Consider the following 13,538-nt stretch of genomic DNA (forward strand, 5'->3'; position numbering starts at 1 on the left):
ATATGACATCATTTTGACCACGATGGCACACGCCAGCTTGGATGCGGTCAGTATCCTGCCAGAGCGCATTTGACCCATGCTGGACCCAGTCAGCTGTCACTCTGTGAGTAGCATGCGCTTCAGTCCATCGCACTTCCTTCTCCCTCTGTTTTTTTTTTTTAAGATTTCAGCCTTTATTTTGATAGGAAAGCTGAAGCCATGAAAGGGGAGAGAGAGGGGGGAATGACATGCAGGAGAGCGCCGCAGGTCGGAGTCGAACCTCTATATATACCAACTGAGCTATCCGGGCGTCCTCTCTCTCTTTTAATCAGTCTGTTATTGTTGTTGAAAACAAGTGAAGGAGCTTTCTCAGAGATGTATATATTTTTTAATATATCCTAAGCTATTTATTTCAGATAACTTTTTGAAGGTGTTGCAGTTGTATATTTTCAAACTAGTAAAGGAAACCCTGTCTTTGCATTTTATTTTAATCACAATCTGTTTTAATAAAAGAGCTTGTGAAAAGTGGCTTTGACTTAAAACTGAACATTTAGCCCACTTGGTAAAAAAATACAGAGCTATATATCGTGTATCCCCATTCAGCGTTAACAGCGACGCGAGGAAAAATTTGGGTCCACCTAAATTTTGTGCTCGTGCACTTAAATAAAAAAGTTAGGTGCACCAGTGCAACCAAGGCAAAAAGTTAGTCTGGAGCCCTGTCAATGGGAAGCGTATTTCGTGATCACAGCACGACTACGGTAGCGAGTAGTATGAAATGCCGAAAATCCGCGTAAGGAGGTTGGTTGGGGTGGTGAATGGGTCAAACAACACAGGTCTTTCAACCTGGAGACCAGGGATCGTGGCCCGCGTGTGGCATTTTGTTTCCCCGTTGTTCTGTTCTTAATAACAACCATCACGTTATTGTCGCACGTCCCCCGCGGCCGTCTCCCGGTGTGTGACGCGTCCTTTCCCCGTTCTTTTCCTAAACCCAACCTCCGTATAGATGGTTCTCATTTCGTGCTGGCCACCACGAAAAAAACAAGAAAAAAATGCATTGTTGTACATGCAAACTGATCTCACAAAGTGGCGTACGTATGACATGCCAATTCGTATGCCGTTTTTGCATGTTATCAAGATGCGTAATAATTTTTTAGCGTGTTTATCAACACCGTTTGGCCTCCATTGACCTACATTACAAGTGAATTATCACCATAACGAGTAGTATGAAAGGACGGAGGTTGGTTGGGTGGTGGATAGGTAAAACACAGGACTTTCACCCAGGAGAGCTGGGATCGTGTCCCGCGTGTGGCGTTTATCAACTGTTTTTTTTTTTTTTTTTTTAATAAAGCCTTCCCCAATGTTCTTTTCCTAAACCCAACCTTTTTTCTTTTTTTTTTTTTTTTTTTTTACACGCATGTGACGTTCTCGCGATAGCACGGCACGTTCTCGTGATAACACGGCACGTGGCGATGCCACGTGGTGTGTATGTTTACATCCGCTGTATACAGCGTAGACATACATGTGGATAGCTCAAAATGTGTACAGAAAGTGGCGTGTATGTTTACGCAAAGTCATGATGCCATGTTGGTACATGAATCAATAGATTAAAAATAACGTGAAAATTTCACAAACTACCGTGAGACCGTGTTGTTCTGGACGTTCCAGAGTCGAGGCTTGAATCTAAAGGTGACCGTGCTTTTGCCATCAGGGCCCCTCAGCTTTCAAATGGCCTGCCTGGGGAGATAAGGCTTGCAGCATCAGTGAACTCTTTTCAATCACTTCATAAATCCCATTTTTACAGACTTGCTTTAATGTGATGTTGTCTTTTTTATTTTCTATTGCTCTTTATTTTTATTTATTTTATTTTACTTATTGATTTTTTTATGCATATTTTTATTTGTCATGTTTTTTATTGTTTTTTATATTGTCTTCTCTCTACGTTTTGCATCCTTTAGCTTCTTATTTTTAATTACCGAAATGTCCTGCTATTGTTTGGCCCCACTGTTTGGCTCTCTGTTATTCAGTCATATTGAGCTATGGATAGCCTGCTTTATTAATGTAGCACCTTTAAAACATAGTTTACAAAGTTATTATTATTTCACACTCACTAAAAGGCAAGGAACAAGAACATTTCTCACTTTTTCCGTGCTAACATTTATCTTGAAGCTGCAGTTATTAGTTTCTAGATGTTACATGTATTCTTATAGTTTTCTGTTAGTAAAACCGTGGGTGCAGGACTTTTTCACTTAGCAGAGTATCCATTGTGGAACAACATTTTGAATAACATATCCACAGGTTTTTTTTTTTTGTATCTTGTGCTCTACGTACGCACAATGTACTTCTCTGCTTTATATTCAGTGTGTTCCAAAAAAGTACCCATTTTAATATAATTTGGGAAATTACTCTTCATCTTCTTATTTATTTATTTTCACTATTTTATCACTTTAAGCTCAATATCTGAATACTTCTTCTGCAACTATCAGTAACTAGACACTAGAGAAAGTTTTTCTGTTTTCCTGCATGCTGGAGGTCTAGATTTCAGCTTGAGGTCTGGGATTTCACACATTAGGAAAGTCAGATGGAGACGGCTGGCAAAGTGACAGAAACAAGAGAGCTCACTAGCCAAACCTTTGTCTTCAATGAACAGTGGGTATTAGACATAACAGCTCTTAAAGCTGGAGTTGTTAGATTTGAAGTGAGCACCAACACTCGCTGCTCTAAAACACCCCAAGCAATTATCTTGCTTTTAACACATCCTTTCTTTCCCACTACACATCCTCCATTTTCACTAGTCTGTGAGATGCCATAAAACCCCCCTCCCTCCCTGATCCTGACCTCACATCAAATGCACCACTTAAAACCAATGTAAAACAACACTACAACCACCTCTGCAAAGGTGAAACAAACTGGTGCAAAACCTGAGATAGAGGTGGCACACTTCGCTACAGTGTGTCAACAGCAGACCAGAATACGGAGGGTGTGAGGAGAAGAAAATAACAAGAAGTGCATTTTTGGCCCCAGCATCAATGGGGACTAATTGACTTCATCCTCCACAGATGTCTCTCTACCTTAATGCAAGCGGTTTTATTGAGTGATGGCAAAAATCGGTTATCTGTCATTGTGCCTCTTGTCAGGCACTGTCTCAGAAGATAAAAGGTAAAGCATTAACTGCAGCAGAAACACCTGACCTTTCAGTAGGAGACTCCCCTCATTCATCTATCTTTTTTCTCTTCAATCTTCTGCTCCATCCCTCACTCCCTCTCGTCTCTCTCCGCTGCAACAGCCATTCTCTCTCCTTGAACACACCGCCTGTATCCAAACGTACCTGATTGCATCCTCATATCCTCCCCTTGTATATTCTTTTTTTTATGAAGTTGACACTTTATGAAAAAGGAAACTAAGTATACTGATTATTTGCGAATCTACTAATTGTAAAAAATATTGAATTATATAATTTAGTATTGAGCTTCCTATTTTAAATAAGTGCTCCAAAGTTACTATTCAGTCATCATTCAGTCATCTAAGTAGTAAATGACAACTTTACATGAACTGAACCATCATTTCCCTCTAGTTTGAAAATCCAGAATTTACAGTTGCTAGAGTTTAATGTTCTTTTATTTGGTATTTCTTCGGATATAGGACTGATTTATAGCTTTAAGTTTACCAAAACAAAGAACAAAATGAAATTATGGTATTGACTTCTTTGTTTTTAGGTTTTTGGCAACCTGAAATCAAGATTGTTTGCTCTATATTCTGCATTTCCAGAGCCTGAGAAAGCTTTCGGTTGCTACTGTGGCTGTAATATTGTGATATTCACTGAAACTGAGAAGCTATCTTAATTTTCACAGAGCTGAAAACGGCTCTTGCTGAGTGGCACATTATAGCTTTGCTGACCAGGTATCTATTGGTGTACTTAACATTAGCAAGCCTAAGCTCTCTAAGTGAGACATCAAGCACTTATTTCTTGCACATTTAGCCATATTTGATGAATGTAAGAGCCTGGATTCATCACCGACAGCTTCTCTAATATAAACTGAGATAAGTATGTGAACAAGCACAAGGCTGAAAGAGAGCAGGTAACAGAGTTGAGTTTGACTCCAGTATAGAGTATGTTACCATTGACCCAAGGTTTCCTGTTTTTTCTTACATTTTCTATATTGGATTGTTCTGCAATTTGGCATGAAAGCCGTAGCCTTTGAACCATTTTGATCATATTTTACAATTTTAAAATATGGCTTTCACATACTGTCATTCAAGGTGCAAGCTCTTTTCACATCTCTAATAGAACTTGCCCCTTTCTATTTTCTCAGTTTGATTAATATACAGGGTCAACCATTGTGTTTACCATTCATGAACTTGAACTGAGTGAGCAGGCACATTCGGGGTCTATCTCAAGGACCATTTGACATGATACATGGTTGTTGATAGACACTCAGTGGCTTTTTCTGTGATCAAACACGTGACCTTTCAATAATTGGATGGCATCTCAAACCACTAGGTCACCCTGCTCATAGTAGTCCCTGTCACCGTGGCCTCCATCTCCTTTGATATCACTTTTGCTCAATGCTATGCATTGCCGCAAGAAGCAAAACATATAAATTTCTATCTACCCTGTTTCTCCTCTGAAATACTTTTTATTACACTCTCCATCTTCAAATGTTGCTTTCTTTCCACTTTTTATGCTTTCGCGCTGGCGACAGCTGTGACCGGAGGCATTATGTTTTCAGGTTGTCCATCCATACATCTGTCCGTCCTATTCTTGTGAACGAGATATCTTAGGACCACCTTGAGAGAATTTCTTCAAATTTGGCACAAATTGATGGTGAATTAATCAGATTTTGGAGGTCAAAGGTTAAGGTCACTGTGACCATATGTCTGTCACATTTTCGTGAATCGCAATATCTCAGCAACGCCCAATTTTTCCAATCTTTGTGTCGCTTGGTTTTCTTGTGTAATAATGCTTGTAGGGCTACAATCGCACTGAAACTTGAAACTCTTTGGAAAGGCCCTGGGGCCAGTTGTTCAAAGGTAAACTGATCGGATTTTGGTTATCAGATTGGATCAAATCTTGAAAATGGGTTGTTCAAAAGGGAAAGAAGGAATCTGAAATCAGATTAGATCACGGAATCCAATCCTAGTTTTAGTCTGGATCAAACCTTCTGTTTGTGTTGTTCAAAACTTGTCAGTAGGAGTTGGATAACTTTGATCCAAAAAAACACGATTATCCTGATCCCAACAGGGGGTAGGATTTCAAGGTGGATTCCAGGAAGAAAATGTAGTAAAACTTTAAAATTGGTCAAATAATACATTTGTATCATTTAGTGTATATACTTTTATTTATATTTTGCACTTGACTTGTGTAACCGTTGTAACAGTGATAAAGTAGATAAAGTAGACATAGGCTACCAATTAAGCTATTCAGTATAGTAAAGTAAAAATAAAATAAAAATGATCTTGTCCCCATGAAATAACAATAATAACAAACAAAAAATAATATATTCCATTTTTCTGTCATTCATCACCGTATATTAATTTCAAGGAAACAATCATCATAGATGAGCCTGTAAAAAATATTTTCTTACAATTGCATCCCTTACTATATGTCCAGTCAGTCCCTCATTCTGACAGAACGCCAGAGGTTGGTCTGGTTCTTCAACAGACTCAGGTGCATCATAAACATCATCACAGAGAGGGACATTGCGCCTGGTAGCGATGTTGTGCAGGACGATACACGCAAGTATTATGTTGCATGCTCCCTGTGGTTCCACTCGCAAGTAGTTAAGACATGCAAAGTGTCTCTTCAGAACTCAGAACATTTAAACGCTCATTTGCACATCTTGTTTTGAAATGAGCAGTGTTGAAGCGTGCCTGCGCAGGTGTGGTTGCTGCAAGAAAAGGAGTCATCAGCCATGGTAGGAGTGGATAGGCACAGTCTCCTAATATTATGCCATCCGGTCGGTTGGTTTGGATCTCTCTGTATAAAGCACTCTCTCTCAGGATACGTGCATCATGAACAGACCTAGGCCACTTCACGACACAGTTTGTGATGATGAGGTCAGCATCGCCCACAAGTTGGATGTTGATGCTGCGCCTCCCCTTTCGGTTGATGTACTCTCAATCCCTCTCATGAGGTGCTTGGATATGCACATGAGTGCAGTCAATAACCCCAATAGTATTGGGCATGTTCCCAAAAAGAAAAAAACTTGTGCTTTGTCTGGGCAATCTGGACATCTTTTGGAAGTGAAACAAACTGATTGACCAGGCTGGCCAATGCAATTGACACAGCTTTCACTACATCACTCACAGTTGATTTGTCTACTCCTATATTGTCACCAACAACTTGGTAGAAAGTCCCAGATGCATAGAAGCGCAGACCAATGAGGACCTGTTCTTCCGCAGACAGACTGTGACTCCTTCGGGTTCTCCGTTGAAGTTTTGGCCTGACAAGGTCTGCAGTGTACTTAATATCAGCATTCCCAAAGCGAAAGCGAGCATACAATTCTTCAGTGGTGTATTGCTCCAGTGGTTGTGCACGCTCAACATACACCCTTTGACGGTATCCTCTTCCACCAAAATGGTGGTAGCGATGGACAATACCTGCCATGTCAGTGCCTCTCTCTAAGTCCACTGAGAAAGGCTGAATATAAGATGGCTGTCAAATACCCACACAACAATTGGCTGATGTGCTGTGGCTTGTGTTCAATTAAGTCAGTCATGCCCAAGGCCTATAAATACTATGTTCACTACAACAGATGAGGTGGAACCATGGACTCAAAAGAACCTAATTTCACTATTGCAGAAACCCATGCACTACTGGAGGGTGTTAAGTGCCATTATGCCTCAATAGTAGGAAGCTCTGTTGCGGGTGGAATGGTGACTAACAAAAGGAAGAAAGACATTTGGGTTGAAATCACCCAGAATGTGAATGCAATGGGGTCTGGCCAGAAGAGGACCATGGAGCAAGTGAAATTTAGATGGAAGAATCTGAGGGCCAGAGCAACAAAGGACCTTGCTGAAGCCAAAAACACCCAAACAGGCAACAAACCCTTTAAGAAAGGTGAATACGCAGATGTGGTTCTGGACATTATTGGAGGTGAGAACTCTAAAGCTCTGCATGGGATTCAAGGTGTTGCAGGGGATGGTGAACCTACAATTGTAGAGGAAAGTGAGCCAGTTCCTCCTAATGCAGAGGAAACATCCATTCTGGATCTCAGCCCTATTATTGAAGAACAACCTGGATCCTCACTGGTAGAGCCAGCAGTCACAGGAGCTCAGAAAAGAGGCTTGAAGCGTCCTTTGCCGAAGAATAATGATGATGATGCCTATGACTCACTTCTTAAACGAGAAACTGAAAGAGCAGAAGCACAGATACTCCTGGCAGAGGAACAAATCAAGCTGACCAAACTGCAGCAAACCAAAGCGAAACTTCAGATCCGCCTCCTAAAAGCAGGGCTTGGAAATGCTGTTCTCTCTTCCTCAGATGAAGAAGAACCCTGAACATTCTTCATTTTGTTAACTATTGGACATTTAGCCTTTTTTTTTTTTTTTTTTTTTTTAAGACGTTTTCAAAATATCCACAATGTATTTGTTAATGTATATTTGTTTTTATTTGTTGTGGCTCAGATGAGGGGTCATAAAAGAAATTATGAATGGAAGTGGATGTTTATGTTATTTTTGTGTTTTGTCTCAAAATAAACACTTACAGTGACCCCATGTTGGCTCTTCTACCTGTTCTTTACATAGCTGGTAGCCCACATTGTGATATGTTGTCCCATTTAGAGCACTGGTAATCCGGATTTTGTAATCTTGAAAACTGTGTATCTGGATCAGGGTGATCCAGTCCAATGTTGCTTTGAAAAACAGGCATAAAAGTAAGACGGATTACCTGATCCTGAATAGCAAAAAATGGGATTTCCAAATCCGGATCATTTTGATCCAGATTAAATGTTTTGAACAACTGGCCCCAGGTGTTAGCTATCATGCTAAAAAGACAGAACAAGGCTAGCTTAAAGCGATGTGGGGATAATGGAGATTACGTGACTTGATTTTTGGATTCATAATTATTTATTCTATAAAGACATTGTATTTGTGGCCTACAATCACATAGAGGACCTTGTTGAAACGGCACATTTATCTGGTTCTAAACACAAAAATGTCTAATAGGATAAAATTATGAAGTGATGACATTTTATATCCAAAAGGTCGAAGGTAAACTTCACTGTGACATTGTAATGTTCTGCAAAAAACTCTTTTTAACGCCAGGAACAGTAGAGGGGTTTTGGTCAGATACCGAATTGGTGACACTAATCTTGAAACTGTGGTGATTGTATAGCTCTTCTGTGCTGCTAGGTTGAAGATGTGTGTGAAGTATCCACGTTTTGCCACTAAATGCCTTAATACCTTTAATTAAATGATGAAATGACAAATGAATGAAAGTCTTCACTACATATATTATATGAGCCTGGACAGACAGGGATGTACATGGCAACTTGACTTGTTGGTGGAAGCATTCAACTGAAAGGCAGTAATTCTAGTTAAACCCTGAACCTGAGGTGAAGATGTTTTTGTTGTCTTCAAAGAGGTGCATTGTCTGGTGGCTTGCATAACCGAATGCACAATCTTGACTTTAAGATTTATTTTTGAACATTGAAGCACAATGCCTTAGGCTCCTCAATCAGGTTCCCAGGAGTGTCTGCGACTGCAATTTTCTTGTCTTTACAAAGTTCTGAAATGTAAAATATGAAACTTGCATGCCTAATGTACACCTTTGCTTACTGCTCTATCTCTGTCTCTCTCATGACAAAACCTGCTCACACAGACTCACTCTTACACACATTACATGAGTTAACAGATGAATGGAAGGGCTGTGATTGAATTTGATTGTATTTCTGAATGTGATGTGTTTTATTCAGACTGTGTGAGAAGGGCGCTGTTGTGAGATAATTGGATCAATTACTGTATGTGTACTCTGGAATTAGCAGGTTATCATTGCTGTCCAACAATGGTACTGAGCTCCAAGCACCTGCCTGTTTTTGTCTCTCACTCACATTGCTTCTCTTTTGCCTTGCTGTTCCTTTTCTGTCTATCACAGTCTCGACCACTCTGACACATCTATTGTGTTTCCCTCTCCAGATATTTCCTAAGTCCCTGACACAGATACAGTAGGCCTTTGTGGAGAACAATTCAATGCTGTCCCTCACTTGATGATGTACTCCAGGTGTCAAATCAGTCATCAATACCACTGGAAATTGAACCTTTTTGTGACTTATTTTTATTTTTATGAAAGACTATTTGGATCTGCATTTCTTTCTGAATTTTCAGTAGAAGGTTCAGTATGTAGAAGACAAGGTATTTCAAGCACCAAATGCAGATCCAGGGAGGCAGTAGGGGTCTGCTATAAAAACAATGCTTCATATAAAGTTTTTTTTTTAGATAAAATATATATATATATATATTATTAACCTTAGGTGCAAATATGGAGTGAATATAATATTTCTGGCTTTTTAATTCAATCAGAGGACCATATAGAATATATAATAAATAGAAGTCAAAAAGTATGTCTTTCACGTACATATCACAATAAAAACATTGCAATTGAAAGCTAATCAGCATCACCCATTCTCAAAAGTACAAAGAAACTGTTGCGGTAGAGTCACTACATCTCAACATCAGCAACTTTTGGTAGGTTTCAACAGTGCTTCGGTTAGGCTGTTCTTTACAAGGTCCTTATCACTACCTGACATATGGGTACATTTATGTTGACAATCATAAGTCACAATGTAACATCTTTGCACACACAATAACATCCCTGTGGCATCATTGTAGGCAGCGGTCCCTGCATACTGCTCTTTGTATACCTAGACCTTAGCTGAGCAGAGTCTACAGTAATCCCCGAACAATGAGATCTGGGCATCAGTTGAGCTCTTATGAAATGTACATACTGTACAAGTGTGTTGCCCAGAGCATATTCTGTATTTTCTATCATTGTTGATATGTATCTAAATCATCCATTGGATCATTTATAAAAAGATGACCAAGATAACTCAGGGAAGTTTAATTTTCTACCGTATTTGCATCTAATTATAATATAATTGTCTTTATGGCAATAAGTCTTATGTCAAAGTCAGGACCATATTGGGAGAATTGTTACATGTCTAACACTGCAAGGAGGGGAAAAAAATCTAACAATCTGTAGTAATTATGGAAAAAGATGATTTATGAGAAACACAACCTGGTTAACAAGTCTTTAACTACAGCACAAGTTTTCAGTCAAAGTCAAACGAGAGTTGAGATAATATCCCACCCTGCCTGACCCCATTCCTCACATAAAAAGAATCTGATACAGCACTCCCCCATCTAACATGCATGATGTGATAGGCATACCCCTTTAACTCTCATTTCAATAAAAAAAAATAGTTCAAAGTGAATACACCTTTGTGAAAAAATCTCATTATTAGGTGTAAGATAAAAATGCATCACTTTGGAAAAGACATATTGCATCCGTTCAGCAAACCCCTTGAGACACAATCCACGCTAGAGCTGTAGATAAAGGCCTTTCCAGTTTTCCAGCAGCAGCATGTTAGCTGCACCATGGCTGTTGCTAGGTAACTTGTCCTGTGTCCCGCTGATCTTTAGAATGCCGGTCATCTCAACATGTTGATGTTGTTGAAGTCGATGTGATTGAAACTAAAAGTTCTTGGAAGAGCAGAATGGACAGCGACATGGTGCCTACAGTACAATGGGTCTGATTTAAAGAGCTGCTGTATGACTCATTCAAGGACACTAAAGCAAAGAAACCTACAGCTGATTAGCCGTTCAAGTATGTCATGTGAGTCCTCTCAGTCTAAAGATAGGTATTCATGCTTAGGATATGGACTTTTGAGTCAGCTCAGGCTATGCTTGGTTCTTCTGTTGAAGCAGTGATCAGGGCAAGGATCATGACATCACGACAATGACATGTTAAAACAATGATCATAATGTGTAAATAGGCCAATGTTTGCTAACAAGTTTAACATTACTAATGTGTTCCCTCTGCTTTAGAGGGCCAAAACAGTAAATGCAGGAGCAATTCTATTATTTTTTTTATCAAGATATTGTTTTTATGAGATTAATGAAGATAGGATGATTGCTAACTATTAGACACTGCATTTTAGTTTTGTCTTTTTATTATATACATAAGCACGAACAGTCCCTCTTTTCCCTTTTGGACTTGGCATAATGGATAGACATGCTTGTACCCCACTGTGTTCATCCCCCTCTCTCTCCTTTTGATGATTTTCTAAGTGTGACCTCATTGTTCACTTCATTTAACTGAAAGCCATAAATTCCCATCCCAATCACACACACCCATAGTCTACATACTTGCACATGCACACACCGCACAATAGCTCCATATTTATCAGGTGTGGCTGGTGACAGCTTCTTGGTTGGTGCTGGATTTACGGCCCAAAACCTCCCTGCCTGTGCATGTGTGTGATTTGAGAGTGTGTTTGTGTCCTGCTCTGATAGTGTAGAGAGGAAAGGGGTAGTGAAAAGAGGGAATGAGATGTAGATAAATAACTGTTTTAGAAGATTCCTCCTTTCCTGCAGGCAGTGTGCAAGGCTGAAAAAATAGTAAAGTAGAGAGAGAAAGAGAGGGAGAGCGTATCAGAGCAGGCAGTACAATACTTAGATTCAGTCCATCTCACTCAAAATGGCTACACACCACAGTCCATCACTGCGTTATTAGAGATTACACACAAAACACCTATGGCCACACACATACATGGTCCAATGGAGTGCAGTAAATTGCATCCAAATCACCACTATCTGAAAGTAATGGGAACTGGTGGCTGGGGACCACGTCTGCTTCACCTCTTAAAAACCAGATGCCACATCAATATCTCGCTTCAATGTGCAACAGTGCCACCAGGATTGCTCTCAGACTTGTCTGAACTGTTTAATCTTCCAGAATGTATGTGTTCTGTGTCACTGGTGGCCAAACATTCCTCTCTTAGCAGCTGAAACACTTAAGAAAGATAAATGTCACTTAAACACAACATCAATAGGAGTAAAAAAAGTAAAGATCAGTATTTGAGCATCACAAATATTCCTGACACGTACATACATTTACAGTGCAATTCTGTATTTATTTGCATTTAATAAATTACAGTGTCTGTCATGTAGTGAAAATGCTTAACACACAAGGTTTGTGCCTCACATCTGGGAGGTCTGGCAGCAGAGAAATCCCAACGTCTCAGGTATGAAGAAAAATGGGGCCCTATTTTCATCAGTGCAGCAGTTATGGGTTTTAATCAGTACATAAAGCGCTATGGTAGCCTTCACCTCAACATGAACACAATATAATATACAAAATGTAGTCAGGTTGTCAGAGAAACCTCATATCACCAGTCGACTTGTTGCGCATACAGGGTTTCTGCAGGACCATGACAGTAATGCCATTCCTCCCCTCTTCCTCTTTTCAATCAGACGGCATCTGTATCTATCCTCACAATAACCGAGGGTAACAAATGTGATGTTGTCTGCCATGTGTGAAACTAATCGGAGCCAAAACCTTGTTGTTTGTGTGTTTGTTCATGTTACCTGTTGACTGTTGGAGCAGACAATGCAAGAACATTTTCTGTGTGAACAGACAATAAAGTTTTATCTTTGTGTGTGTGGGTGTGGGTCTGTGGGTGTGGGTGTTGCAATAGCCACTGGCACCTTGTTGTAAAGTCAATGATGCTGACGCTTGTTGTACATTTCCCCCTTTCACACAGACCGACACACACATTCCCGCACCTCCCGCACCCATATACAATCTGTCTCCCTCCATATAAACCCCACAAGCAACATTGCTTGATCACAGGCAGCTGGTGATGACCAAATATTCTCTCTGTTGAAGAGTGCGTGGGCATACGTGTGTGTGTGTGTGTGTGTGTGTGTGTGTGTGTGTGTGCAAAATGGGAATCACTCGATTGTGTCGTTGACAGCAGCCGCCTTCCCACCCTCCGGCACTGTGGCTCCTGATTGGATATCTCGTTAGTCAATTACCTCATTAGTGGATGTCCCGTTTAGGGACCATGCTCCACTGACAAAAAATAAATAAATCTGTCCTTTTTGTTTTGCTTGGATGATGCTCTTCACAAGACTTACAAAATGGGATTTCTATGTTCCACAGTTGTAGTTAAGCCGTCTGCTCATTTACAGACGTGACCGCTTGATGCCTGTCCCAGAAGGACTTGAGTCAAATAGCCAGAATACACATCTGAAAGGGTCTTGTTGCCCCCATGCTGTGAAGCTGTTGCTGCACTGCTGTTCTCAAGCGTAGCCACTGCATCTGTAGGGTCCCCTTCGTATCAAATATGCTTCATATTTGCAATGAATCGTGGATCCAGTCACTGTGGACAAAGGCATTTTAGCATTCAGCAGTATGTGAAATCTGTGTGAGGCAACTACCTGAGTGTTTTTCAGTTGTCCATTGTTTAACTACAGCTAACTTTCTGAACCAAGCAATCGGAACTTCCTGCACACTTCACGATGCAATTGGCAGTGTGTCTGCCTCTTTGGCTTACCCTGAT

General features: G+C 40.2%; 1 long non-coding RNA gene across 1 annotated transcript; it reads right to left on the bottom strand.

The window, feature by feature from the left end:
* Positions 1-266: 266 nt before the first annotated feature.
* Positions 267-12,908, bottom strand: LOC118493309. Its single transcript, XR_004895301.1, has 3 exons — positions 12,878-12,908; positions 528-695; positions 267-292 (listed from the first exon to the last, which is right to left on the bottom strand). It is a non-coding gene; the product is annotated as an uncharacterized LOC118493309 (long non-coding RNA).
* Positions 12,909-13,538: the final 630 nt, after the last annotated feature.

This window comes from Sander lucioperca, chromosome 16 (assembly GCF_008315115.2).
Source record: "Sander lucioperca isolate FBNREF2018 chromosome 16, SLUC_FBN_1.2, whole genome shotgun sequence".
In the NCBI taxonomy this organism is placed as follows: Eukaryota; Metazoa; Chordata; class Actinopteri; order Perciformes; family Percidae; genus Sander; species Sander lucioperca.